This window comes from Acartia tonsa, chromosome 1 (assembly GCF_053477335.1).
Source record: "Acartia tonsa isolate MP-2025a chromosome 1, ASM5347733v1, whole genome shotgun sequence".
Taxonomy (NCBI): domain Eukaryota; kingdom Metazoa; phylum Arthropoda; class Copepoda; order Calanoida; family Acartiidae; genus Acartia; species Acartia tonsa.
The window spans coordinates 57,370,945-57,398,289 of record NC_137260.1 but is presented as its reverse complement, the minus strand read 5'-3'; the positions used below and the strand labels follow the sequence as shown (position 1 = coordinate 57,398,289).

Below are 27,345 nucleotides of genomic sequence, written 5' to 3'. Positions count from 1 at the left end.
GCCCGCACATGTTTGTTTTGTATTCCATGTACTTTAAATGTATGAAATTAAATTTATGTTGACTTTTAGTTAGGTAGGAAGAGTACAATGGAGGTTAAATTAATCTACTCCCCAAAAGTGAATACCTTACAAAAGCAAAATTTAACATATACGAATTGGAAAAGATAAATTAATTATCCAATGTTCTATCTCTGTATTCCTTGTGTACTGCGAATGTATGAAATTAAATTTCTATGTTTGTTTTTTAAAGTGGACTTTGAGGATTTGTTTAGATGTACTACAAACATAAAAGTTTTAAGAGGTTTATGTTTTAGTTTAAAGGATTTTAGGAGTGCAGCTACTCTACATATAGAGCATGTCCGTTAGTTAATGACACGAATGTAGAATAATAATTTTCTTGATACATTGATGAAATTAAAGGGTTATGAAACAATATTGCCCAAAATTAATGAGCTAACTTTTTATCTATTATCTATTGTTTTTGATTAATTGTTTAACTTTTTTCAAAATGTTAGTACGCATTTTAAGCATATTCTTGTTTTTGTATTTTTGTTAAGGGTTGCATGTTAGATGCTTGTGCATGAGAGTTTAGGGGTGCAAATTTGTGCATGTGTGTGTTTCTGTGTGTTTGTGTGGGATCCAGGTGCCTGGCTTTATGTGCAAGGTTTTGCGTGTGTGTGTGTGTATAAGTATTTGAATGTGTGAGTTTCATCCAGGTGCATGACTTTGTGTGTGTGTGCCAATGCATAAGTTGAGCGGGGTGGTGTGGCTAAAGAGTGCACGAAATATTTTACCTTTTCCCAAACCTATCCATCCTAGTCAGGCAGATAAATACTTTCATATATTCTCTTGGAAACAATGCGATGATTTACAATATTATTATTTACAGTCAAAATAACAGAGATGACAATTGATGTTAAAAATCTCAACCCACTTATAATAAGTGTGTTTTGCACCCCCCCCCCACCCCCTCTAGATCAAACCATATAAGCTACATAATACAGAAATTAGTGTTTGAATTTTGGTGGGGGAAAATGGTTAAATTAAGCATAATGTAAACAAGTAAATTTGACTGATATTTACTTCGAAATAAAAAATTTTCAACTAATGGTTTATAGATAGTTATATATCATTACCGTATTACACAGAATTACGTTATATTAGAATAGTCCAATGTTCTAATATGAAGTCATTGGGGGTACTTTGTTCAAAAGTTTTAAAATTTATTCCCTATTTTAAAGGCACTATAAAGAGCTTCAGTTAAAGAGTATAAACTGTATCATAAGATTATAAACTTAAGAGTGGAAAATTATTTAAGCTGCCCTTCTATATTCCATGCACTTGAAAAAGAACTACACATTTATTTCAGTTAGCAATACCTTTACAACAGGGATACAGGGATAGGACAAGTGACGATAGATAAATCTTCTATTTTTACATTTTTTTGGGTTGATTCTAACTTTATTACCTAGGAAAGTATTAGATTTTTCTTTTAAATATATCATTGCCCACTTTTCCCTGGTGTTAGAGACAATTTTTTGAAAAATTGAAAAAGTTTACTTTTCTCTGAGAGTTTTTATATTCTTCAGGGAGACCAAGGATAATGGCAGTTAAAATAATCTACAACACTATCTTTCCCCTCATTATGTGCAAGCTAACAATCGTAAAATTTAACGCTTAAGAAAAAATTGAGGGAAAAAATGATTTATTGATTTTTTCACCATAATAAGCAAAAAGGATCAGAAACCAAACGTTTTAAAGCTTCCAATTGAACTTAAGCTCAAGCAAAATTCAAAGGCTATGCAGTAATATTTTGTCTTGCCGAAAAGTCTTTAAAGTTAAATCTTTGATAAAATAATTTTTGACTTTTGGATGACTCACTTTTCCTATGCTTGCTCCTATACTCAAACACGACCATATCTATAAATATTTTATCTTAACTACGCTTTATGGTGATGTGCTGATTGAATGGTCCTATAAAATTTTTACACAGTCTATTTCAAAAATAAAAATTATTATCAGTAAATTGTATACAATTTAAAGCTAAACATAATATTTGTTTTAGAAATACTTTTCAATTATGGCTTCGAAACCGATTAATATCCGGTGGATAAGAACCGGTCTTCAGCAACCCTGAAAAATACGGTGCGATAAATAACTATTCTACTATTAAGGCTATAGATGGTAAATTAATAATTCAGTAAACTAATTTTGTTTTTATGCTTTCCAATAACTAAGTAACAAAACTACTCAGTAAATAAATTATGTTTGTTCGTTTTAATTTAACTATATGACAGTGTGATCCAAGTATAATAGTTTTAAAAATATTTTAGCGACCTAATAATTTTGTTATTGCTGCGCTAATTATATACATAATTGTCCTTGTTTTAATATGAATTTGGTGTTATAAAGATCCTGCATTTAAGTGCTTTTATTCACATCTATTCCAAACAATTTGTTTATATGGGGATAAATAAATAATATCTTTAGAAATTTACAGATTTTATCTGTTAAAATCTTGAAATATTTGTTTTATTTAAAATTTTTTTACTTTTACACAATATTTTTTTATATCAAACGTTTTGATAAATTCCAACTAACAATAATTATTGGTGGGCTCATTAATTTATCTGCCATTGTCTTACACCTCCGTGAGATTTAGTAATCTTTTAAAAATAAAATGACTGCATCGTTTTGTGCAAAAAAGTATAAGTTTAAACATTTGCAAGCAATAAATATAACAAGAACAATTATGTTCATAAATAGCGCGGCAAGATATTATTGTTTTAATAATTAGAAGGATTTATCATACAGACAGGTTAAAAAATCTTTTTTGACAGGTTATGTCAATAAAGCACTGATTTTTCCATATTCCTTTGCTTTCATGTGTCAGAAACAAGGAATTTAATTATACACTCAATTTTAGTGACAGATTTACCTAGTTAAACTACTAGTTATAGAGTAGCTGCGCTTAGAACAATAAGTAATGCAGTGCAGATTTACAGGTAGTTTTGTTTAAATCATTCATATTTTTGGAAATAATTTTTTGGTCTAGATTTCCTTTCTCCTTATAGCTACAAATTAATTTTGCATTTTTAAATTCATATAAAGGCTTTAAACCCCAATCTTACTTTAAAAATTAAAACCTATATCTACCATGTAGTTATCCTATTGTATAAAGTAATAATTCTTGGTGTTTGAAGCTTAAGATTTTAATGAACCGATTGAGTTCTTCATTTTATGGAAACTTTTATTAGGTACAGAAAGGTTTTAGGCTATTTTTCAAACCCTTTCCCACTCCTTCAATACAGAGCCCCTAATTGATAGAGTCCCAGCCTCTTATTATTCTCATGTTAAATAGTTTTTACCTCAAATAAAAGGCTGGGGCTAATATAATTACGGAGATATGAGTAGAAACTAGAAGATAGCGTCGGAGAATTAACAGAAATAGATACATGTAATAATACACACATACATATATATGTATATATACAATTAGTTTTAGGAGATCAATTGTACTATTGTCTTTAGCTTATCTTTAATTATTTATTTGAATTAAAATAACTTTTTCTTTTGAAACACAAGGTGTTATTCGTAATCAGTGGCGTGTAGAGAGGTGAACACATAGAGGGGTGTATTCACCCCCTTAAATTGATTACACCTCAACTCCCCTTCAGTTCGCTTCTGTTCGTAATTATTTTTTAAAGAGTTAAAATAAAACTATTTACCTTACCAGGCCAGTAAACAATGAATCTTTTTTTAATTGTTTAGTTATATTTGTTTTAATATAGGATTTAAGTTTAGATTACAGTACATTACCTAACCCAATATAGAGTAATACATCCAAGAATCTAACTACATGTTACATACAAGAAATTAGATTATTATCAATAATATCATTACATATATCATTACAAAGTAGTAAGATAATTGTTTTCTTTTTCTTATGTTCTATCATTACAGTTTTTAAAAAATTTGAATGGGAGATATATCTTAATAATTTTTCTTTTAGTATGGTTATAAATTAATGTATGGTCTAATGATTTAAAAATTATATTAACTAAGAAATTTGCTTTTTATCTAAATTAGTACATTTATTGATTTTTTAAAAGCAATTAAGCTCTAGTATTGCTTGATTTACTATTATAAGTAATTTTAATTTGATTTGAAAACATTTAAAGCAGAAATTAAAAAGAATTAAAAATCACATGACCAAACATGACGTCATAATTTATTATTCTAAAATGGTTAAATTGCCTAAAATCACTTAAAAATTCGTAGCTTTTCTAATAAAATCAGAGGCCTATCTGTTTCCAAATAGATAAACCTAACATGTTTTAAGTGTAAAGCATTATCCAGGCCTACAGTTTATGATTAAAAATTTTGTTTGAGTATAGTTTATTTGCAATAATTTGAATACAATTTATTTAATTAAGTGGCATTTTTTAACAAATTTTAAAATCACATGACCAAAAATGACGTCATAATCTATTATTTTTACGTCAACTTTTATCTTATTTACACAAGCTAAGCTTGAATCTTATAAAAATACGAAACTATTGTGATTTAAACATAGTTGTATCTATTTTTTGAATGGGTAAGCCTATCTTTTTAGGTGGTTTTATATTATTTTTATTTAGCATTTAGCATTTATCTAATCATACAGTACATGATTTTGCATTGTTTAGCATTGTTAAATTTTTTATTTGCACTATTTTAAATCAAATTTAAATAATTAAGTAGCATTATCAAATAAATTTTCAAATCATATGACCAAAGGTGACGTCATAATTTGTGATTTTTAAATTAGTTTTTATCTTATTTAGATAATTTAGAACATAATCACAAACAAATATATCTATCTCTACATAGGTCTTGCTATTATTGAAATAGATATGACTATACATAGGCGGACCTATCTTGTTAAAAAAATAAGTAAATATATTTTTAAGTAATTCCATCTTTAGTAAGTGTCAAATATATTATCTAACCATACAGTTTATAAAACAAATTTAGCTGTTACATGCAGAAAAACATCCGCATTATATACTACGACTATTTACTATGACAATATGACAAATTCAGGCTTCAATTGCTTTAATTTAGATAAAATTTTAAGTACAATCATGCTGTTAATATGACAGTTTTAAGGGTGTACTAAAAATATCAAAAATACTGCATTGAACAATTATAACAGTTAGGTTTTTTTTGCCATAAATAATATATAGAATAATTAATAATAAATATTAAAAATACATGTAAAAACTATTATATAGAAGATATTGTAATATTGATGAGCACCGCACTGACTAACTTGCTCCCCTGGTATGGTGCTGGGCCAGGTCCTGGTGGCAGGCAGAAACCAAGCAGCTCAACACAGGCCTAACTAACAGATCCATTTTCCTCCTTACACCCATACACACCTTCCCAGCAGTACCACACCCCTCATGTCACAACCCCCCCCCCACACCCAGGTCCCCCTCTCTCATATTCAAGGCTATATAGAGGGTTGTCCGCAGGGAGTGGTAGGGGTTGAGGGGTACATTTGGGCACTGTGTGTTGTATTATGAGCATATGAAAGATCCTGCGACACACTGCGCAAATTTGGTGGATGGGTCCAAAAGGGTTTCTGAAGGGTAAGGCTACCTTCACTGCTTAAGAGGGAAGGAAAGGGATGAATACTTAAATAGTCTTGGGTATAGATACATATATATATTGCAGCAACCCCTCCCCCCGCCCCCTCCGCGGCAAGCATCTCCCATGCTCATTTTCTATCCCCCCTTGGCACATTTTATTCTCTCTTGGGTTAGGTAAATTTTTGGTAGAGGTATTGTATTTTGACGGCGGGGCCCCGCCCCGACCAACGGGATCATCAAATCATCCGCATATTGATGCTGTGAAAAGGCCCTTCGGTTGTGTTTCCACTCCCTCCCCCCATGACTCCTCCCTCCCGTCCCGCAAGTGTGTGGCCAAACCTCCCTGATAATTACCCCACCCACCCGGCCAATTTGCACCCATTGGCAGTTCCCCAAAGTTATATATGTACACCCAGAGAGAGATAGAGAGAGAGAGAGAAGACCCACCCGCCCACACCTCTGCCCATTTTCTACAAACCCATGCATGGAATTGAGTGCTTTGAACAACTTTTGCCGTCCATCCATCCGTCCGTCCGTCCGTCCGACAAGCAATGGTTTAGTCTAGTGGTGGACATGCATGTGAACGTGGCCAGGGTTGCTCCAGTGCCCGAACCAAACACACGCACACTCTTGTTACAAAAACCCTCGGATAGCCTGTGAAAAAAAAATAGCGGGTGCATTTTTAAAAAACAGCACCGGTTGTTACCCTGAGTGCAGGGCTTGATCATGTGCAGGTAGATTAATTAATTTTAAGGTAAGGGTGATTTTTCTTAGATAACATATAGGTATGTAGAATAATGTAACACTTTCATTAAAACATAGCAATAACATATCTGTAACATAGAAACAATGATATACATTTTTTTCCATGAGCGTAGTTGTTCTATAACTTGGAATCTGCCTGTTTATTTGCTAAATTTAATTATTTAGATACATACATTGCTAAAGTTAAATAAGCTCTTTATAAAACTACCAAAGAAATTTAGAAAGTTTACTTGAAACTATGTTTTGCTATACTACTTAAAAATATAATAAAACATTATATAACGGAATTCGCTTTTGTATAATAAATGTATATTGTGTTATTTCTATAAATTAATTCATATAATATTATATTCAGACTTTTCATATTAAAGTGAAAAGTGATTAATATTAACTATCTTTTCATACAATAACAAGGATAATTATGACCTTCAACAGCCCAACAATGATCAGTTAATATTTTTTCAGAGGCATTTAAAATAAATCACTTAACATAACAATTTTGTTTAAGTTTAGTTTTAGAGTTACAGGAATCGTCATGTCAAGATTAAAATTGATAGGACATTTCTAACATACCTTACTTAACCATAAGAACCATCTGTTACGGACGCACGGACGAACCAACTGTAATTATAGAAAAGCTTCGATTTTAATATACATAAATATTTTGACAGAAAATAATCTCCAAACCTTATTTTTTGAAAGCAAAATTTTTCTACGATAATATTAATGACACTCAGTTATTTTTAAAATTTTAGAATGGTCCTAGTAATTTAAGATTTGTTTAGTTTTGTTGTTAAATAATCTAGAATCGTTTTACATTAAATGTAACTAAATTAAATAAAATTATAGTTTTTAATACTATTTAGCTTGTAAGATTGATAAAAAAAATAAAAGATAGATGATCGTTCTATACTAGCTGGTGGTATATGATATCCTGTAAGCAGCTTAACCGATTGATGTTAGGGTTGGAGAGGACATTGGGATATTTATTACTCTAGTCCCCAAAGTTTTATAATAACGTTTCTTTCTTCGTTGATTTAACAACTTTGGGGACTTTTATTGAATTTTGTTTGGTGGATTCATTACGATGAGTGTTCAAACGTTTCAACCATAGATAGGGTAATTTTGTGTATCCTCATTGGGGAAAACATAAATTTACCTTTTAGTTTAAAGCTATTTTAAAGTGGAGCGGGGGTTCAGCCACCGATTTCGAGCTCTTCTATTGGAAGCTAATGTGATTGTGGAGCCACTAGTAGTAATAATATGCAGGGATATAAAGGGATAAGACAATGCCAGATAATTTGATGTACATCCCCAATGATGATACACAAAATTACCCCATTAATAGTTGAAACTTTTAGACACTCAACTTAATAAACCAACCAATTAAAATTTAATAAAATTTGTTAAGCCAACTAATAAGAAAACATTATTATAAAACTTTTGGGACTAGTATAATAAACAGCCCATTGTCCCCTTCTTCACTGAATAATATGACTAATTATTCCATCCTTGACAACAATACTTGTCCTTCAGTTTCAAATCAGAGGTGCATTATTTGTCAAAACAATCACAACAATGCATTTAAGAAGCATAGCAACTCTATAATTGAGGCATGTTTAATTGCATGTTTCTTAATTCCAAGATACATGATAGAAACTCAGCTGCATTCTCGTTGATTATTGATGAATTTTATAAACTAAGAAGTTGCTTCAAAATAAGGTTTTAAAATTTAATATTCGTTAAAAACTACATAAACCATTTATTATTTGATTAGGTGCTTTCTCTCAACTTGACTAGCGAGCACAGAAACCCCCTTCCTTATTTTTTTAAAATAAGTTGCCCTAACCCTGAAAGGTTACCTTGTCTCCTAAACTTAACCTGACCTAAAATAAAAACAAACACTTCTCTTTTAACAAACACATGAAAAGCTACAACCCCCCCCCCCCCCTCTAATTATTAATTTATTTCAAAATGAGGAGGGGGGGGGGGTCTGTGTTAGACAAGGCCTTTTTAGGGAAATCGCCCATACTTGTGCTTGTTAACAAATTTATTAAGAAATGCTGAAAATAAATTTGTTATTGCTTAATCTTTTTGGTCTTCGATACATCTAGTAGCTTGTTAAAACATTTGAGTTAGAAAGGGTTGTAGATTAATTTTTATTTCTTGTCCTCTCCCTCCCAGGACCAACATACACTTACAATGATTTACGATTTTGAATTATTTTAGTATTGGCCGCATAGATAATATTATAACATTAACAATATTGCACCGTGTTAGACTTGGTAATATTACGTTGACATGCGATTTGAATGCTTTATGAAGACATTTATTAAAATAATAATTTTAAAAATACTTTGAAATAACGTTGCCAGTGTGTTTTATAGACAATATGTGATATTTTAGCATTTTGATATTGGTTGATATAATAACAGCATAAAGTTAAACTGGGTTAAAAAACATACCAGATATGTATGTACTATTAATAGTGATTTATTTTATACTAGCGGCTTCGCCCCTAGCCTCTAGGGGCTTTGCCCCAAGAGGTATTATTACATCTTGTATTACCTAACCAGCTGAAAAAAATGCGTTTTTGTTTTTGTTTTTGAGGGGGGGTGGTGGGGTAGTCCCACCCTCCAAGAAAATAGCCTAAAACCACCACAGGACCAGTAGGCATATACCCTGAAGAGTAGAATCCGATCGGTTCAGAGGTTACCGAGATCTCAAGGGACATACGGACGGATGGACGGACAGACAGACAGACATTGTTCTACTTTGCATTATAGATAGATTGAAAAAAATCTTATTTCTACCATAATAAGTATTAATTCTGTATAACAGCAACAAGGACAAAAATTCCATAATCACAATGTTGAAATCAACTTTCTTTTAAAACAATAAATGGAGATAAATATTTTAGTCAAATAATGACATAAAAACAAGAGAACCAACATAATAATGTTAATTCTAAATAATAAACTCATTTAAATGTAGCTCGGAAATATTCTTTGTTTCAATTATTGTACTTTAGACCAAAGCAAAGTGTTTGATAAATCTATGAATCAATGTCTATTTAATATAAAAGTTCAAATTTCAACTTGTTTAATAGTTCATTAGCAATATGTGTCTATAATAGCTTTTTCTTTTAAAGAAAATTATGCACGTTTTATTAAAAATGTTATTATCTATTATATGAGGTATTAGCCAACAGCTGCCTTCCAAAAAAGTCTTTTCTAAGATGCGAACAAATCCATTCTTGTGTTTCCAATATGCACTCATCTGTATAGTTTTGTTACTAAAAGAGAATAATAATAAGCAATATTGCAAGGAAAGAATGTATACATTATACACTTGAAGGTCCATAGATTTGGCCATGTCAGAGAAATGAAAGTTTGAAACTACTCCAAGACATACAAATTCTACAAAAAAATTCTGAGACATTTCATGAAAAGTCAACTTTATTGGAGTTTCTAAAATTATCATGCCTTCCTAAAAGTCATTTATTAAATTGAAACAGTCCATGATGTATGGAATTATTTGATTATAAGAATATTATTGGATCTGGTTTCTATTCTAAAACAGGGCCAAAATTCGTGGAACCTTATGCGTACATACACTTGCAATAAGACCATTCCTGAATTTTAAATACTGCAGCTACAAAGAATCTGTGTCATATAAACCAAGTATACAGGGAGAGAACAATGGAGATTAAATTGATATTTATTTGTATTCTTAGAGAACGAAACTCTGTCTTTGGAAGAAAAGAAGAAAATCTATTGCCAATTTTCCTGTCCCTCCTTGGAAAAAACCTCTTTTTTTCTTACTCCTTAAATACAGCGAAAATACTTAAAAACTATATTTTTTTCAAAGATTTAGGATAGGAATCATTTTGTCTCAGTTCAAAAGTATAATATAATTTTTATTAGACCCTAGAAAATCTGTGTTTTGAAAATCAAAATTCTTTTAAAATTGCGATAGAAAAAAAAACAACTTTGATTGCTAACATAATATGCATATTTTAGCTACTCATTTTCTTTGCCATGACTCAAACCACGGGTCGTGCAATCAAATGGTTGTTTGCCAAAATGCAGTGTATTCCCCTTCATCCATGATCTTCCATTCATATATTTCCAATAAAACGTATGTGCACTCTGGTAATTTTGTTGCTGATAGTATATCAACAAAAAGCTAAGGTTACATGATTGATTGTTTTAGGCTAAATGTCGATGTATAAATCATGTAACATACCTTCTAATCAGAGTGAGAGAGATGGGGACAAAAGATATTTATTATGTTTTATGATAACGTTTTTTTATTCGTTGACTTAACAACTTTGGGGACTTTAATAAATTTTGATTGGTTGGATTATTAAGTTGAGTGTCCAAACGTTTCAACCACTTATTGTAATCTACAGAAGTGGTAATTTTGTGTATTAACATTGGGGATGTACATTGATTTATTGGCCATTATCTTATCCCTTTAGATGTTTAATTTCAAATTAATGGTTAATTTATAGTAATGCTTACTTTTAAAATTTCTTTTCTAAGGGCGTGTAATACTCCCTTTACTCATTCCCACATGACTCCTTACAAAAGCTACGACATATTAATGAAAATAATGAATACTGTAAGTCAGTGCAATGTTTCAAGTCTCACTGGGAGTGTATGTATAAAAGATTTAAGAAAAATTAGGTCAAACTTTGATCTATATTAAGTATATATAATGCAGGGATACAGGGATAGGACAATGGACAATACATTATCATTCAATCAACATTCATATATGACTTTTATAGTTTGAAAATATTGAGGTGAGAAAGATTGGTAGATCAATTAAATTTTCATAAACCCCTCCCTCCCTGTAATAAAGAGAAAAATGCAATCATTGGAATTGGATTTGGAAAAGCATTGAAAAAAATATAAATTGGCGAGGCTAAATATGGCTAAAAAAATTTTTTGTTAATAATTAAATGGCTGATGTTAAAAAGGTTTTTTATTACTAGCAATGCCTGGAATTTTTTTACATAAATAAAAATAAAATTCATGTTTTATATAGCTTATAAATTTTTTTTGTTAGAGATTTTTTTTTTTTTGGGGGGGGGGTATCTACCCCCCAAAAATTGTTTTGGAGGGGGTAAATACCCCCTCCAAAATGGTTGGGGGTGCATACGGCACCCCCAGGGTAGGGGTAAATTTTAAATGGGGCGGGGGGGGGGGGGGTTTGGGTAAAATGAAAAAAATTTTAGGCACCCCCGTAAAATGAAAAAATTTTTAGGCACCCCCAAATTCGTTTGGAAGGGGGGGGGGTAATCCCCACTTTACCCCCCTCCCCCTCCCCTTGGACGTCTATGATGGTCACTATCGGTTGTCTTATTCACAAATGAACTGAAAAAAATGTAATTAAAGAGTAACTTCGCTACTAAAAATTTTGGTCAAAATTTCCCTTTCTAAACTAGGAAACTAGTTAAAACTATTTTGAAACTACTAAATTGTTTGGAAGCTATTTCTATTTTATAATTCCACTCTCTCCTATCTTTAAGTTGAGGGATAGGGCACTCAAACAAATATTTTCTTCTTATTTACATTAGTCTTATGTTGATATAATAGTTTAGCATCCAGATTAGATATAAGTTTTTATGATTATATTTATATCAAAACAATAGAATCCATCTGAAGTTTTTCGTAGTTGAAATATCCCTTCCTCGCAAAATGTAGGAAGAGTTTAGAGTTGCTGTAGATTTGACAGCTATTATAACAAAATTTAACAAAGAACATAAAGGAGTGAGGGGAATGAAATAATTATAGTTCAGTAGAGGTTCAGTTTTGATAGCTATTATAAAAAATTATGACAAAGAACATACAGTAGTGAGGGTAATGAAATACTTACAGTGCAGTAGAGCTTCAGATTTGACAGCTATAAATTACAACAAAATATAACAAAGAACATATAGTAATGAGGTAATGAAATACTTAAAGTGCATTAGAGCTTCAGATTTGACAGCTATTACAACAAAATTTAACAAAGAACATATAGTAGTGAGGTTAATGAAATACTTGTAGTATAGTAAAGCTTCAGATTTGACAGCTATTATAACAAAAGAACATAAAAGAGTCAGGGTGATGAAATAATTATAGTTCAGTAGGGGTTTAGTTTTCATAGCTATTATAATAGAAATGTGGCAAAGAACATATATAAGTAAGGGTAATGAAATAATTATAAAATAGTAGAGATTAAATTTGACAGCTATTACAACTAAATATAACAAAGAATATAAATAAGAGTAGGGTAAATGAAATACCTACAGTGAAGAAAAGCATTATTATAAAAAACTTGTAATCCTTGTAGGGCCCATGATGTAAATATTTTATAGTAGATATTCGGATATGTATTGAATTAGTGGCAAGATAACTGCTTTACTTAATCCTATTTAGCTTATTGTTTCTACTGTAACAAATTAATATATTTGAATTAAAGGAAACGAGGACAATTACGTCCATAAGCAGCACAGTAACATCCGGCTATAACTTTTTTTTAAAATTAGCTTGGCCTTTTCCCTCAAAGTGCTTTGTTGAACAAAGAAACCCCTACCATCTGCCCTTATTTTAAAAATATTTGAAATAATGGAAGGTTGCAGGGGCGTGCAAGCTTTTTTATTTGGGGAGGGGTAACATTTTTTTAAGGGGAGGGTAATTTCCCCCCCCCCCCTCAAAAAAAAATTTATTCCGGGGGTAAAATTTGCTTGGAGGGGTATTTACCCCCCTTGAAATCTGTTGGCATGGGTAAATTTTTTTACCCCCCCCAAAAAAAAAAAAATTTACTCCCGGGGTAAAATTTTTTGGGGGGTACTTTATTAATGTAAAAAGGTACCTATCTAATAATGAAATTACTATTAAATATTTAGCAGTAAAAATGCGCGCGAAGCGTGCCAAATTTTTTTGTTAGGAATTATTTATTTGGGAAGGGGATTATTCCCTCAAAATTGTTTGGATGGGGTAAATACCCCCTCCTAAATGCTTGGTGGTGGCTACGGCACCCCTAAGGTAGGGGTAAATTTTAAATGGTGGGGGGGGGGGGTAAAATGAAAAATATGCCTACAGCACCCCCAAATTCGTTTGGGAGGGGTATTGGTAATCACACCTTTATCCCCCCCCCCCCCCAAATATAATAGCACTTTTTATGAAGTTGTATTTTAAGAACAGACAACCTAGTAATTGAAAAGCTTCGCTGTTTACAAGGTTTTAAGTGGTTAAGTCATTATAGATTAATGATTTTTAGCATATAATAATGTAATTCAAAAGTAATTTAATATTGATTCTAGATTTTATCTTGAAAAACAATTATTAACTACATTTACATTTTTAAAAGCGACGCTTTTCTATAATTAGGTATAGCTTTTTTCGTTAATTTAGGCATTTTAGAATTGTCCTATCGATTTCAAACTTTGCATGGTGATTACTGTAGAAGTTAGGTACGAGTTAGAAAGCGTAGCAACTCTATAATCATTACCAGAATGTCCGTACGTCCATTTTAAACATGTTGATTTTTTTACATTTTTAACAACAAATTTGTATGTGACCTAATTATCCGATTGGTCTTATTTTTGGTATACTGATTTCTGGAACAACAAAGTACAATATTATAAGCGAAGCAACTCTATAATTAAGTCCTAAAAATGTAAGTATGTCCTTAAACATTATCCTGTATCAAGCAGTTTTTCAACAAATTTACTTACAATTTTGCTTTGACTCTTAAACATTTACATTCTGATTATTCAGTTCTGACATTTTAGAGCTTCGCTTTTATGGATGTTGTCATCCTTGTTTATAGAATGTATTGATATGATAACGAAAGATTATTTATCGTTTACAAAAGTTTATTTTTAAAGTTTCCTTTGATGAAAAAATATACAAATTTTAAAAAAAAGGATTTGAAAATACCAATCGGCATTTTTTCTTTTTAGGTAAGTTTTTAAAAATCCACAGAAAATTATCCAAAAGTGTAGTTGTTTATTTGATGAAATTCCAGGACTTATGTGAAGCTTCCCAAAGAATGAGAACTCAATCAGTCCAGTAAATAAAAACATCCAAAGCTTCAAACAAAAATATCCTTACTAATCCATATAGTAGGATAAATTAAACAGATGTAGGGTGAGTAACCACTGACCCATGCACCTTATTTATGTTTTAAAATGTAGGTTAAACAAACCCTCTCAAAAACCTGACCAAGATCTATAAGGAGATTACCTGAAACGTTTTAGAGATCTTAACAGATACACATACAAACATCCAGCTACTTAACTATTTAGGATAAAACAGAATATCACTATGACTATAAAAATATAGAAATAGTAATAACATAGAAATAAAATTTTGTTTGAACCAATTTTAGCTGGATTTTGTTGGCAAGGTTCCCATGTTTTTTCGGGAAGGGAGAGGACAATGATAATAAATTATCTATATCTCTTTCATTCCCTTAAATAATTAAAAGCATTTTTGTGATTACTAAAAGCGAGAAGATTAACTTTTTGTACATTTTTAAATCCCTGTATCTTGGATTATTTAAGATTTTTACCAGGAATCTAAAGGGATAAGACCAATAAATTGATGTACATCCCCAATGTTAATACAGAAAATTACCCCTTCTGTAGATTACAATTAGCGGTTGAAACGTTTGAACACTCAATTTATTAAACCAACAATCAAAATCTGTTAAACTTTATTATAAAACTTTGGGGACTAGTGTAATAAACAGCCCAATGTCTCCTCTATCTCTGGATTTTACAGTCTTAATAAACACGCATTTAAAATAAGTTTAGCATTTCATGAATTGTGACAGAGAGGTTTAGGGATAAGACAATGGATGATAAAATAATGTTCATTCCTAAATTATAATAAACAAAACTACCTAAATTTGTCTATGGTATGTTCCCATAGAATGTTGTCCCCCAAGAACGTTTTTTTTCACATTGTATGTTGTTTTTGTAGTACGTTTGTCCTTCTAGTACGTTTTTAAGCATAGAGAAATTTATTGAACTAAATATCATAAATAATAATTTAGAAATAGTTCAATTTCAAACTCAAAGTAAATTCAAGATACTTTAACAAGTTTAATATATAGTAATAAACAGATTAGACATGCTATAACTAGATAGTCCATCTGACCCTAAAATTCGTAAAAATCGAAAAGGGATTCCATAATTTAAACCAATGACATGTCTATAATGTGCTTCACAGTTCTCCTATTGGCTGATTTATAAACTTTCAACTAAATTATATACATCAATTCTTAAGTAATAAAGCTAAAAAAACAGGCAGACATGTAAGCATTGTGTTAAACAATAAAGATTTATTTTATTGCCTTTATAACAACCATTTTGGCTAAAATCAAATAGCCCCATATTAATATAAGAGGGAAAAATATGTTCACAAGTATAAAGGGAGAGGTCATTTTCTAGTAAATCCCGTAAAGGTGTGTGTTATAAGGCCTAAAAATAGTAGTAGAACAAAAAGGTGCTCTAGATATATGTATTCCCTATTGAATAGAACAATAGGGAAATTTTTTTTTTTTTTGATAACCGTTTCTGGATTATCTAAAAAAAATACGAAATTTCTATCGAATGCTTTGTTTGGCTCAAACTGACAAAAATTAAAAAAAAATATAATTATAATAATAATGTTTTCTATAGGTACAAGGTAAAGGTTAAGAACAATCTATACCATTAAACAAAGGAAGAAGTCATTCTTTACAGGTTGATTTATTATAATTATATTTTTTTTTATTTGTGTCAGTTTGAGCCAAACAAAGCGTTTGATAGAAATTTCAGATATTCCAGGTACGGTTATCAAAAAAAAAAAAAAAAAATTTCTTCCCTATTGTTCTGTTCAATAGGAAATACAAATATATAGAGCACCTTATCGTTCTACTACTATTTTTAGGCCTTATAACACACACCTTTACGGGATTTACTAGAAAATGACCTCTCCCTTTCATATTTACTTTTTGGCCTTTTATTCTAGTGTTTCAATTCAAATCAGATAGTACCATATAAATTGTATAGCACAGCAACTTTATAGATTCAATTAAAGGCCTTTAACCCTTAACGGTCGGGGGGGGGCGTTGAACGCCCCCCCCCCCCCCATCCGGTTTTTTCTATCTCATTTTCTGTGTGTGAAAGATAAAGAGCCCAAACTGTTTGACTTTTTAAGTATTGGTATGACACATAACTGAGCGTTAGAATTTTTTGAATTTCTCCATCCTGGCGGGCACAGGATGCCAGCAAACCTGGCAGGGTCATCCAGGTAAAGAGCAAAAATATTTTTTTGACTAAAACAAAGCATTTTTTCATACCAAAATACTAAAAAATCCTCTAGTAGTACATCCTTATATGAAATATAGGTGTTTAAGTCACTTTCAGATTCCAGGTATGATCCTGCAGGTCCTGATCCTCCAGGTCTCCAAAAATCTTTAAAAGGCTCCTGTGGCCGCAAATTTTGGCTTAAAGACTTCAAATTTTAAACTTAAGCTTTTCTTACATGTCTACATAGCGTATTAAAATTTCATGAAGATCCGCCGCCGTTTTCCTGCCGACTGCGGCGGCTTGCAGCTGCCAAGTACAGCTGCGGCCGCTGAAATTTATATTTTGATATTTCTAATGTAAAATTTACATAAAGATAAACATTTTCTGGGAAAAAAATTTCTTCTAGCTTCAAAAATAAGAAAATTACAGCCGTTTGAAATTTTTAAGTAAAAAAAGACCTAAAAACAAAGGTTATTAAATAAAAGGGTGAAGGAAGCGAAAATTGACTTAGACTTATAAAAGGTCGGAAATTCATTATCAAACAGGGGACTTGCACAAAAAATTTAGCCCTCTAGCTCTAATAGGAACTGAGATAATAAGGGGGGCGTTGAACGCCCCCCCCCCCCCCCCGACCGATTAAGGTGCGGCAAGGGGCCCGACTGTAAGGGGTTAATATAACCGTTTTTGCTTAAATCATTACACTTAAATGAAACATTAGATTTAAGCTTTTTCTTTTTCTTTTAACCCATGTTAACCCATGATTTTTCTAGATTTTTTACTGCGCTAACTATTACAATAGTGGTACTTGTTTTGATTTTGTTGAAATTGGTCTTTTAATGAATAATCAATGAGTTAATTGGAACAAAAATGATTGACAATTTATTTTGCTCAGTTTCTAAGACAATTAAAGCTAATCTTTTTAAATATTTATCAGAAGTGTAGCTACTCTATTGTAAGTGTACTTCCGTCTTTTTATTTTAATCCAATATAGTCCATAATTTAATTTTGACATTTCTTTGCGCGCAAAAATAAACGCCTTCTCATTTATTTTTCAACTAAGTTTGCTCTTTATATTGTAATCTTTATACTGCTACTTTTATTATGGACAAAATCAACCTTGTTAATATATATTTCTGAATTAATTATTTAGTTAAATATGATTGCCTAGCTTTCTAAAAATACAACAATCATCAAATAATATTAGAAATTAAAACTCATTCGCGGTTTTAAATTGTTTTATGATTTTTTTCCAGTATGGCTTTGAAACCGATTAATATCCGCTGAAGTAGAACCGGTTCGCAGCCAAACTGAAAAATCATGCATAGTATCGTATTAAAGACAATTTTCCACTAATATTCAAATAAAAATCATAAAATTACAACCATTGTTCTGATCCCGGGCCTTCGGCCCCTCGTGGCTAACACAACTGGTTTTAATCCATTATATGCAGTGAATTTACCTTTTGTTAACTACCAATTAAATATATAATTTATTAAGAATGCATTCCTGTGTATTAGTACATTGTAAATATTGATATTAAAAACAAGTATGACAACATCCATAAAAGCGAAGCACTGAAACGGTAGGACAAACGGACATTAACACTTGTATAGTGTCAGAACTGAATAATCAGAATAGAAATGTATAAGATTTGAAGCAAAATTGTAAGTAAATTTGTTGAAAAACTGCTTGATACAGGATAATGTTTATGGACATACTTACATTTTTAGGACTTGATAGAGTTACTTCGCTTATAACAGTATACTTTGTTGTCCCAGGAGTCAATATACCAAAAATCAGATCAATAGGATAATTAGATCCTATAAAAATTTGTTGTTAAAAATTTTGAAAATCAACATGTTTCAAATGAACGCACTGACATTCTGGTAATTATTATAGCGTTGCTACGTTTTCTAAATCATACTTAACTATTTAAGGAATAACCATGCATAGTTTGAAATCGATAGGACAATTCTAACATGCCTAAATTAACGAAAAAGGCTATTTGTTACAGACGGACCGACCCTAATTATAGAAAGCTTCGCTTTAAAAAAAATTTCTTTACATGAAACCATCAAAAATTTACTTACATTTTAAGACGAGACAAGTTTTTATTCCAAGTGTTTATCCCCCCATTAATTTATGTGGGTAAATGTCAGTGATACAGCGAAATGACAATGCAAAATTATTCAGTATTTTCTTTCCGGGGCCGGTTTTGAATATACATATATACATCCTAAAACCCAACCAAAGCAGGATATTATAAAGGTTAACATTTTTTCCATTCCAGGAATAACTCCACCCATTTTTTGGTTGATTGTTAATAAAGATGCATGCCATCCAACCATCCATTTGATTAAGAGATCTAAAGGGATAAGACAATGGCCGTTGAATTGATGTAGTTTAAATTACCCCTTCTGTAGATTTTAGTAGTTCCCTTAGTAGATGAAACGTTTGAACTTAATGAACTAACCTATAAAATATAATATAGTCTCGAAGGTTGTTGAGGTAACAAATAAGAAAGCGGTATTATAAAACTTTGGGGACCAATGTAATAAACAGCCCAATGTCCCCTCCATCCTTGCATTTGATTTGACGACCTTTTTCATGCAGTCTTTATTTTCATTTTTATAACTGTTAATGGTTCAAAGATTTTTTCCTAATAATATGTATAATATTATTATTTATTTTTGCTTTTTTTATTGTCCGCCACAGCAACGGGTGTTTAATTTTAACGTCTCTAATCATGACGGAGATTTGTATGAGACAAAAAAAATTACTCTGCTAAATGTTGCAAAAAAATGAAATTTGTGTGTAAAATTCAGACAAGACAAATTATTATGTTTAATGTAAGGATTTTTGCACAAATATACTATATTTACTATGCTTAGAAATACAGGAAAAGCATAATGACAGTAAAAAAATTATAAGAAAGAAACAAAAAAAGACGTTCTTTTTTGGTGTTGAGAGGGCGGTAACAACTTAAATTATGACTATGAAATGTAAAAAGATAACCTGACTTTCAAAAACTAAGGCGCGGTTTTAGAGACTTTTTTGTTGCGGGGAGTATCATCACCACTATCATCTAACCTTTAACGTTCATTTATTTACCCTTTATTGCCCAATCCCTGCATACCTGGCTTCTATAAACCTGAACCTTATCTGAGCAAATGTTTATTCTTTGTGGATCTGATGGGAAGTATAAATAAGGGAATTATGTAGTACGTTTAACTAACACTGCCGCATTTTTTTTACAATCAGAATAACAAGTGATCTTCATCATCTTGGAGGTTATAAGTTCGAATCTCGGTCCGACACCGCGTCATAACTATAAACGTTAAAAATGGTTCCTATGTCATGTGCATGTAGGGAAATGCCTTGGCCCAAAATAGATGCAACTCAATAACATACATAGTTAGGACTTCTCAGACAAAGGTCGTACAATCAAAGACTTGGTTGTCTGATGGGTGTTACTTAACCTAATACCCTGGGTGTTTGGACGGAAAAGGAGATATTTGGCTTCCCTTAGTTATCCTGGGTTGTTAGACCTTACGTTAAGGTGTCATGGACAGCAGCAAAAAAAATAAAAAAAAGTATCTGATTGCATACACAAATATATTTATATCTGAATTTTAGCTGCGGTATTGGCGACAATGATAGTAAGGTGGAAATAAAGAAACAACTACATGTTCAACTACTAGGTTTTATAGTAAATTATCCAGTTTCTTGTTGCTAATACACTGGGGTCTACAAACAAATATAGCTGGAGGTTAACTCCCCCCTCACGCCCATAAAACTTAGGGAGTGATGAATATTGGACCAGAAAATGCGTTGTACCCAAAGATTTACTACCATGTTGACTCAAAAATTTTGGTACTTTCATTTAATTATGATTGGATGGTTCTAAACAAGTGTATCCAGACTTTTCAACAAATAATCATAATTTACAGAAGGGGCAATTTTGATTGTCATCGTTGGGGGTGTATATCAATTTAACATCCATTGTCTTATCCCTTAAGATCCATGAAGAAAAACCGTATTTATAGTTCAGGCTTAGAATATCAATCTTTTAATACTTATAATATTTTTTCTATCCCCCCCCCCCTCCCCACCTTAAATATAGAAAACTGTTTTTTTTCTGGGGATAGGGGGAGGGCTAGATTCATAATTTTCTCGAAGAAGAACAAGTATGCAGTATAAGATATAAATATACATTAATGTTTGTTGTATCAGAGATGTTGGGCTAGGATAATGGACAATTAAATAATTTTATCAGGTCTACTTTAAAAAGGCTTTGAATTAAAAAAATGAAATTAAAAATTTAAAAAACCATTAAATATGCATTGTTTAGATGTATTCCTTAAAAAAATAGAATTTTAGATAAAAAGTCCTATTCCTGTATCTCTGATATTGTATAATATGTGTAGAATGTCAGGGAGGAGGGTAAATTGGGTTGTTTATTACTCTAGTCTCAAAAGTTTTATAATAACGTTAGCTAAATAACTTTGGGGACTTTATTGAATTTTGATAGGTTGGTTCATCAGGTTGAGTTTCCAAGCATTTCAACTAGGGTTTGGCCGAATACTTTTTTGGCCGGATACCGGATATCCAGCTGATTTCTAATGCCGGATATCCGGTTCCGGCCGGATATATGGCCAACGTTCGATATCCGGCAAATTACCAGATATCCGGCCGGATAACCGGATATCCGGCGTCAAAAATCAGCCTGGTATCCTGTAACCGGATAGTTTTAATATCCGGTATCCGATATCCGGCCGGATATCCGGCCGGATAACCGGCCAAACCGGATATCCGGCCCAACCCTAATTTTAATCCCTAATTGTAATCTAAAGAAGGTGTAACATCATTGGGGATGTACATAAATTTTTCGGTCATTGTCTTATCCCTTCTGTAATATAAGATAATGGATCTACAATGGGGAAGATAAACATTCAAGAGGGATGAAACAAAAAGGGCAGAGATGAGAGCTAGGAAAGGATGTAGGGATAGGTTAGTAGTTGATAATTATAACTTTATAAGCTTAAAATATGGGGTTAGAATTGAGTAAGTAGTTAATAAACAGGGTAAAGATAAGAGGCAGTTAAGTGTAAGAGGGTAAAGAGTTATTGTAGATGGAAGAAAAATTAATTTGTCTTCAATTGAACCATCCCTGTATCCCTAAGAAAAATTAGAACATATTTTGCATTTTTTATTCTGAGAAATAAAATGTTCTGGTTGTTCTTTGTTAATGGGAGCAAAACCATTCTGTTAAACAATGGTGTTATTATTATGTCCACAGAACACTTTAGTTTTAAAGTAATATTTTTAACATGACTCCATATAAGAAACAAGTTATTATATATGATTTTTAGTGATAGAAATAGTATCAATATCAAATAACAAAACATGTAATTACAATGCTCCAAGTCCTACAGAGTTGCATTGCAATGCAATGCAGCAATGCACTGGGTTGCATTGTATTGGCTTTATATATTGGCAATATTTCTTTTTTTGGGAATTAAAAGCATAATTTTTGCTTATTTTGCAGATTTAACATGCAATTTATGTTATTGCATCATTTTTAGCAATTATTTATAGTCCTCGGGAAAAACAAAAACAATAAAATTTGAGCAGCGCAGCTAAAAAGTGTGCAAAAAAATGTGAACATTTTAAAAATTTCCATTGCAAGGCTTGTATTAATAGTAGAAAAAATTATGCATACTGTTAGAACCGCTATAAGCTTTGGCTTTTGGAAGTAAAAGAAATTCCTATGCTACGTATACGTTAGGGCTACATCAAAAAATGTCCAAACTGACTTAAAACTTGACTTGCGAGTAGATAATTTTAGATTATAGTAAAGGGTGTGAGAAATAGTAAAATTATACATCAAGAACGTATATAAAGAAAAATTTTGTATAAATTTTCGAATTTGAAACAGAAAATTTGCTAAGGATACTATCGTACTGCGTAGCTGTACCTTTTTGTTAGAGAAATAGTAAAATCAAAGTAAAGTTGCAATAATTTAGAATTAGCTAAATGGAAATGGTAAAATTTATACTTTTCTCTCAAATAAAACAGTTAGAGCCACGAATGTTTCATACTATACTACTAAAGTGTTGTATTATCTTTCTTTTATGTTAAATTTGTGTAAATTCTATATCTTGTTTTAATATAAATTATGTAATTGTTTACATAAAAAATCTAGGTAGCCGATTGATATTTATTTTCTCTTTTTCTTGGGAGGGGGGGGGGTGTGCCAGAAAAAAAGCCTCAAACATGACTATAACAAAATATACCTTTCCCTTTTTCAACATCTCAAGGCTTTACACTCCCCAGATTTATTTCTGTGCACGTCACTAAATAATTATCTTGCTCTAGTTGGCATCTCTCGAAAAAAAGATTATTTTCTATTTCCCTTTCTCAGAAATATATCATGAAAATCTAAGTCTAATGCTGTATTTTTGTCACTGATATCTTAATAACCATATTCTCTGCTAGCGTAGCTAGTGTATAGCTGTTCGTTTGTGTATCTAACTGTAAAAGTTTTGAATGAACAAAACTACTGCAATGTGAGGTTGGAAAAGCACAAAACTTTTTAAAACTGCCTTCTCTGCTTTTAAAATGAATATAAACCTAAATATGAATTTTTAAATGTTTTTGTTGAAGAGGATTATGGGTTTAACAGATCTATAGTGTAGATGTATATACAGATAACTACCTCACTTCATTTTTCAATGACCTTATTCGTCTGCTACAAAATTATTTCCTGCTACCTTGCTGTGTTAATACACACCACACCTTTGGTTGATGACCCAATTGAAAGACGGCAAAAGGACAGTGCGATTGTTTTACTCTAATATGGGTTTAACAATATGAATGATTTATCATGGGTGTGTGAAACCATTAGAGGTGAAAAAGGGAAATGAAGGCCTTTCCAATTTCATTTAAGGGGGGTTTACCAATTTTGTATTCTACTGATCTTCCAAAACAGTTAATTCCTTAGCTAATGGCAAATATATACGTATATGGAGGGAAGATTAATTTCTCGTCCATTAACATATCATTTCCTGTGAACAGTCCCTGTGCATGTGTCTTTCTTTAAAAAGAATAGGTATAAAAGATTTTTGCAAATTTGCTGCAAAAAAAATTGCATTGAAAGTGGAGATAAATGTGACAACTTGCCTTCAACTATTTCAATTATTTAGTTAGTTACAAGTATGGATTTCTGTTCTTCGGGAGAGCATTTGATATTTGTTATTGATCTTCAAACCCTATTCCATAAAAAGCGAAAATAATTTGTTTTGATTGAAAGCAATTGCATAAAAAATTAATAATATTCAATTCTGCAACTTTTAGGTTCAATAATAAGGTATAAATATCTAGAACCTTTTTTTATTACAAATTACAATACTTAATATATTTAATTTTAATATTTGTTGATTTAAATCTGTCATCTAATTTATTGAACCTCGCTTTTATGTATGTTGGCATCCTTGTTTTCTTTGGGAATATTGAATTAACAATTGAATTAATGTTAATCATAGTATGTTTTGGTCTACGCATGCGTCAGAAATTCCTGCTTTCTGATGAAATAACATTTTTCTGTCTGCTAGTAGGCCTACTCAAATAAGCACACACAAACACAAACTGACAAATGTTAACACAAAATAAACATAACTCCTACTCATACAGTTTCTAAATGCTTCTATACTGAGTGAGTCATAACTAAACACAGTCATACGTTAAAGATAAGACTAGAAGTTAAACATTAGTGTGTGTTTTATAGAAGGCGTCATAGCCGTATCAATATAAAAAAAAAGATAACCTAAAACTCCTACATTAGTTATCAACTATATTTACAAGTGATAACAGTTAGACATTTATCTAAAGAATCAAAATGTCCTGGAAAGAGGATGGATCCAATCAATTACACATTGAAGGCAACCAAGTGAGCCTCACTGGCGAGGGCAAGTCAAAGGCAAATGCCATTTGGAGCACTGGAGGAACCGGTTATTGGGAGTTTAAACTGCAGGGAGAAACTGGAATTTGGTTGGGAGTTTCAAATGAGGAAAATTTTGGGGCTGGTTATTCAGTCAAGGGCTTGTTTTATGGCGGTCCTGGTAATCTTAGTGATGGCAGAGGCCTGTTACGTGGTGATTGGGGCCCTAAACTGAATGACAATGACGTTGTTGGCATGAAAGTTGAACAGAAGGATGGCTGTACTGATGTCTCTTTCTCCCACAATGGTCAAGGACTGGGCACAGCATTTGCTATTGAAGACTGGAACGGACCTGTGCATCCAACTGTGTGCCTGAGCAAGCCTGGCCAGAGTGTCACCATAGTTCCTGGAGACCTGTCAGCAGCCAACACTACAGATTCTAGGAAACCTGGACCAGGTCCTCTTGGCAACTGGGCGGGAAAATTTAAGCTTAGCATCACTCGTGGTATAAGTGACTTTAAGCTCAGTGCCAAGGTTGAAAATAATTATCAGACAAGTGTCGCAGAAGCCGCTGATGGTACATTAACTCCAAATGTCGTCGTTGGTACCAAAAAGTTGGCATCCCCTGAAAATCAGGAGCTAGAAAAGGAGGTGGCTAAATTCCTAGAAGGACTCACAAGATTCAGACGGGAAGGTGACAAGCTAATTGCAGAATCATCTGCTGGAAATCAAGAGTTTAGTTATGCCCCACCCGCCCCACCTGCCCAAAAGACTGACATCTTCTGGATGAAGTAAATTTAATATTAATTGCATTTAAATTCTATGTCTCTAATATTTTATATTATTTGTTGATTTGTTAAATGTCTGAAATATAATTAATAAAAATAATGATTTATTTTTTACTTTCATAATATGCAATTTCTAATTTGATACATTGATAAAATTCTAATTAACATAATGATCATGTTTCAAAATTAATGAGCAATAAGCTTAAATTTTAATTTCTTGTGAAGATTTAATAAGTCTTGATTCATTGTGCTAGTAATTTACAACTTCTTATTTATGTTCAGGGTTTGCAAATTGTTACTACTCCACAATTGTGCAAAATATAATTCTTTTGTAGTTTTGGTAGATTTTTGTTGTCCCACAATTAGATATAACCGATCTTGTTATAACTCAAATAGTAGCTGAATGAAAAATGATATTCTCATAAATGAAATGTAAAGTTAAATTGAAGGTATTGTGTGCAATTTTACCATTGTGAATTGGTAGTGTGTAAACATTTTGCAGGCCCTGTATTTGCATATTTAGGACCTGGCCTGACCTTACCTTTATTGCACTTACAATAAGGGATATGGGGATAGGTCAATGGACAAGATATTAATCTTCTCCCAAACTCTTATGTATCTATAACGTCTTTAATGGCCGGCAATAAGGGCTCGGCAGCTGCGAGTCATCCGCTACTAAGCCTTAAGTTTTAATCAGTTTCGATTCTTTTTTTAAAAAGCGGAATTGCCATATTTGAATAAATTTTTTACTTCCAGCAGACTTTTGAAATAGTTAAAGACAGATGTCCCTAAGGCTTACAGGCGTCTGACACAAGGCTACCGAACACTGCTTGTAAATATTGGGGCGAAGAAATAATTTTAGATTAATTTAAGAGTCATAGTCCTTTCTCCCTGACCTGCATTCCTATTTCAATAATATTGGCAGAATATATATTTTTAAAAGCGAATCTTTTCTATAATTAGGGTCGGTCCGTCCGTACGTCCGTCCGTCCGTCCGTCCGTCCGTAACGGATAGCTTTTTTCGTTAATTTAGACATTTTAAACATGTTGATTTTTTTTACTTTTTTAAATAGCTTTTTTTGTTAATTTAGGCATGTTAGAATTGTCCTATCGATTCCAAATTTTGCATGGTGATTCCTGTAATAGTTAGGTACGAGTTACAAAGCGTAGCAACTCTATAATCATTACCAGAATGTCCGTACGTCCATTTTCAACATGTTGATTTTTTTTACATTTTTAACAACAAATTTGTATGTGACCTAATTATCCGATTGGTCTAATTTTTGGTATACTGATTCCTGGGACAACAAAGTACAATATTATAAGCGAACCAACTCTATAATCAAGTCCTAAAAATGTAAGTATGTCCATAATCATTATCCTGTATCAAGCAGTTTTTCAAAAAATTTACTTACAATTTTCCTTTGACTCTTATACATTCGCATTCTGATTATTCAGTTCTGGCATTATACAAGTGTTAATGTCCGTTTGTCCTACCGTTTCAGAGCTTCGCTTTTATGGATGTTGTCATCCTTGTTTTCTTACAACCATTATATTAGTAGCAGAGCTACTCTTTAATTGCGGTATGTTCAACTAACCATCTTATCGAAAAAGGATGGATTCCAATACTATTTTAATAATATATTCAATTAGCATAATATACTTCATAATATATTCATTTAATAAAGCAATGGAAATTAAAGAAAAATACTTTATACTTAGGGCATCTCCGTCCATCAGTCCCTTAGTGGAAAACAATTAAATTTGTTTCAACAACAAAATATTAATGTCTTAAAGAGTTCATTTTATAAGGGAATTATTAACTTAAAATTGATTAATAAAGTTTTACATGAAATATTTTTAAAATTTTTTTAATGATTTACTATGTTTACTCGATAAGTAACAAAAACATGGATGACA

General features: G+C 31.7%; 1 protein-coding gene across 3 annotated transcripts in view; it reads left to right on the top strand.

Annotated features, from left to right (window-relative positions):
• The first annotated feature begins 6,189 nt into the window (after positions 1 to 6,189).
• The window catches only part of LOC145324642 (voltage-dependent L-type calcium channel subunit beta-1-like), an 83,289-nt gene continuing 62,133 nt past the window's right edge, over positions 6,190 to 27,345 (top strand). For 2 of the 3 annotated variants that reach the window (XR_013881293.1, XR_013881292.1), the window contains exon 1: positions 6,190 to 6,390. The gene's annotated coding sequence lies outside the window, so the exon portion shown is untranslated. The remainder of the gene's footprint in view (positions 6,391 to 27,345) is intronic. The other variant, XM_080167232.1, reaches the window with a different exon arrangement.